This window comes from Penaeus monodon, chromosome 25 (genome assembly GCF_015228065.2).
Source record: "Penaeus monodon isolate SGIC_2016 chromosome 25, NSTDA_Pmon_1, whole genome shotgun sequence".
Taxonomy (NCBI): domain Eukaryota; kingdom Metazoa; phylum Arthropoda; class Malacostraca; order Decapoda; family Penaeidae; genus Penaeus; species Penaeus monodon.
This window is the reverse complement of record NC_051410.1, coordinates 13,265,432-13,269,141: the sequence shown is the minus strand read 5'-3', so window position 1 is coordinate 13,269,141 and position 3,710 is coordinate 13,265,432. Positions and strand designations below refer to the sequence as shown.

Below are 3,710 nucleotides of genomic sequence, written 5' to 3'. Positions count from 1 at the left end.
GCACTGTTGAAAGTTACAGAGCGTATGACAGCCTCGCTCGGAAACCAGACTGGCCGAAAAGCGTGGAATTCGTGCAGTGTGGCGATAAACAAGGGCGTCCCGATATCATGATTGTCTGACACCGCAAAGGGCGCCGGGAGCCGTAAATTGCAGTGTGTTATCAGCGCCGATGGCCCCATACTCAGAGGGGGAGGCGTTGCATCACCTGCTCCAGCATGCGTGCTGCCTGGCGCTTCGGCTTCACGACTCAGAATGTGGATTCATATACCTGGTTGACTGGTACCCCCCCCCCCTCCTTCCTGCTCTGCCTGCAGGATTTATTTTTTTTACTCTCCTCTCGCCGCCCATTATGCTTGTGTAGCTGCTTTGTATATTTCGTATATCACAGAATTAAAATATTTTCTAACCAGGCTCTGCTCGTCTGTTAAATGGGATTATAATAATTCAAATAAATCTTTACAAAACACTGAATTGCTTGTGCAGCCGAGTCGTGTGGAAGTCAAGGTGTGGCCGCCCCGACCCCTTGTCTAGCGGAGGATCGCGTCTCTCGAGGGAGGCAAGATCCTCCTGCTTCGCGCGGCTAGGAATTGTTTCCAAACTGCTGAATCCGGGAAACATTGTCCTCCGTCAGTCTGCGAGGGCGCGCATGGCGTCTTTAATTCGCGCGATAACAAATAGCGCGAGTGTTCTTCAACGACAATGGGTCCTGGCGGGGCGGTCCCTGAATGAGCCCGCATCCTTGACTGAATGGCCGTGATTAGAGCCCGAAGTACCATAAGGCATCGCATTCAATAACAGCCCTGAGCCGTGTGTTCTCGTTACCCGGAAACCTGCACCGCTAATTACCCAACCACATTCTTGGGAATTAAGTTATTAGGCCTGTCTGGTAAGCAGCTTTGATGCCGCGAAGGAGCACTGAATGGTTTCTGATGTTAGAATGCTCTCTGTTGGGAACGAAAGTTTACACTGAATTACCTCTGGCTTTATTCAACATGGATATAACATAAAAAGTCTAACATTTTTATGCACATTTTTGCGGGGCTCGACACTGGGGATGAATGCTTAGATGTATATAAAAAAAACTAAAGTCGAAACGGTCTAAAAACTAATTAATTATTGTAAAATAAAGTTTGACAGTTGGAATAAATCTTTTAGGATATCAGCAACAACAGAAAGGCAGGAGACAAAGGCACACTTGATAAGGGCTGCCTCTAGCGGCGAAATAGCTTTGGGAAACGTACTTCTTTCTTCTTTTAATAACTTCATTAATTCATTAAACGCCTCGGACAGAAGAAAGTTCCTTTATCACAGAACAAAATTTCATATGGTTTCGTAGTCGCACGCCAGTCTCCTCCTCGCGTCTCTAGCGTTAAAAAAAATCCATGAGCTGTATAAGGCGGGAGATTACAGACTTGCTTACCTTGTGGAAGAGTTGAGTCATAGCTTGCTCTCGGCGTTGGTACCAGTGGTTCATCCGCCGCCGTGGTATCCTCTGCTTGGCTTTTGGTAACGCTGGCCATGCCGTCGTCGCAGCCCCGTGTTTTCTGCTGTCTTAGTGTCATGAAGTTTCTCTTTGTCACGACCTGGCGGGGAGAGGCCGACTACTCGCCAGCCACAGCTCTTCTCTTTTTTCTTTGTCCTTCGGCTCTTTTATCCATTGAGTTCGCACGGTCCATTTTCTCCTTCCTTGAGCCTCTACTTTTTCCTTGCCTGATCTATAACGTTGAGAAGGAGATATGTTAGCCTGGGGCACAAGGATACCGGAACAATACATACACCTTCACAGACACATTTTTAGCTACACGTTTTTAGTTGGTTGTTACTACCATCCGTTTAGTGGCATATACAACATTGACCACTATTTCACGCCTTCAAGGAAATCATCATTGATATTTTGCATTTGCACTGAAGCCGATTCGTTGCCATGCCATTGCAGGTACGGAATAGAATGTCTGTGGGTATCAATGTTACACGGAATATAATGAGTTGCAAAAGTGTTGCAATGATAGGGTTGGTACAAAGGTTCTATTGTTATGTTGATGAATAAGTGGCAGAACTAACCATGTGTTATCATAGATGTTTAAGCATCAGTGTTTGTAAAAACGTTAGCATTTTATGTATTATGTTATTGTAGATTTGAAAAAAAAAAATGTATAAATAAATGTTACGGACAACACAGACCGATCAGTTTGGACACAACCGTATTAGTTTACATTTCAGTTTATATGTAAATAACTGATTCATCCCTGTTTGCGTTGATTAAATGCAAATATCACGCACTGAATCACGATCAAGAGTGGAGGAAGATAGATAATCCAAGATGAAACGCGCTCCTTGAGAGAGACTGATGTTGATGAAGATGACATTAATATGCACCGTACATTAAAATCACAACATCTCGTGAATAATGAAAATGGCAAAATGAGCTTTTACACGGCGCGAAAGCGATATAACTCCCGGTTTTAAATTTTCCCTCGCTGACGTTTGATGGCATCTTAGAAGGAATCATAACATTCTTCCAGAAAGGGCAAGGATCCTCCTTCTCACCCCTTCCCCCGGCCTTTAACCTCTCCCGCTCAAAAGGATCTCTTCCTAATCTCATAGGATAAACATGGGGTCCTGGAATGGGGCGCAGAAACAACGGCATTGCGATGTGTGGGTCACTAGTGAGGATGTTCGGGCAGGGCGCATCCCGCTATGCCGCGCCGTATATACATACACATGGGGCGTCACCGCGGCCGAACGCCGCTTATGGTCACGGCGGTGTTGCATGCCGTGCTGAGCGGGGGGAGGGGGTAGAGGCTGGGGCTGGAGCGGGGAGGGAGTAGGAGGGGTGCTGGGAGTGAGGGAGACTGGGATTATTTTACTCTTCTGTTTTAGACAAGGCAGGCTGCCTGAAAAGCTGATTTCGTGTCCTTTGCGATTCTTGTGGCAGTTTAGTTTCGATTAGACGGAGGCAACAAAGCAGGGCGAAATGCGAAGGCGATCTCTGCATAGGCAAGGATTGAGAAAGACTGTACCAGCAGAAAGATGACGATTAGGGAAAGAATGCGGCGTGGTCAGCAACAGGCCGCTCGCTTGCGGCCATGCACAAACACCAATGTATACACGCATACAAAAAACGCACTAACTAAAACAAACAACCTCTGCTTGCGGCGAATGATTTATTGTCTAAACGAGGTGTTATGCCGCCCATGGACATGCTTGCGTGGTGTCTGCTAGCGTTCCATGACTAGGTTGGTGCTGACGCATTCGGTGTGTTTCGTATTCTTTTCGTCCCCCTGCTTCTCCCAGTGCATTTCTTAATTCCCCGCGCGCTCCCTTGTCATCGTGCTCTTCACCTCCTTTCTGTTCAAAGCCAGTCTCCCTAGTTCCCCCCTAATATACCTCTAAGCCCTTGTGTTTTTGTTCTCCTGCTGTTTTTAATGATGTCATGCATCCCCTAGCACCCAAATCATCGCATCTTACACCCTTTAATCTCCCTCCACATTCCACAGCCCAGGAAAGGCACGCGCCATCTAGCCAATGTTGATCTCGTTCATATCTCGGCTGGATGCGACAGCTGATTGTGCTGCTGACTGGACGCGCTTCACGTCGACGAATCTCGAGACCTTCCTCGTCGGTGCACCTTTATATACGCTATTGGCCAGATTGAGGTTGCGAAAACAGACACACACAGACATAGTCACAGTTCTAGACAAACGTAACAT

The 3,710-nt window shown here is 46.8% G+C and overlaps 1 long non-coding RNA gene across 3 annotated transcripts in view; it reads right to left on the bottom strand.

Annotated features, from left to right (window-relative positions):
- Positions 1-3,710, bottom strand: part of LOC119589055 — a 64,075-nt gene that overhangs the window by 53,308 nt on the left and 7,057 nt on the right. For all 3 annotated transcript variants that reach the window (XR_005230165.1, XR_005230166.1, XR_005230167.1), the window contains exon 2: positions 1,421-1,715. This is a non-coding gene — a long non-coding RNA (uncharacterized LOC119589055). The remainder of the gene's footprint in view (positions 1-1,420; positions 1,716-3,710) is intronic.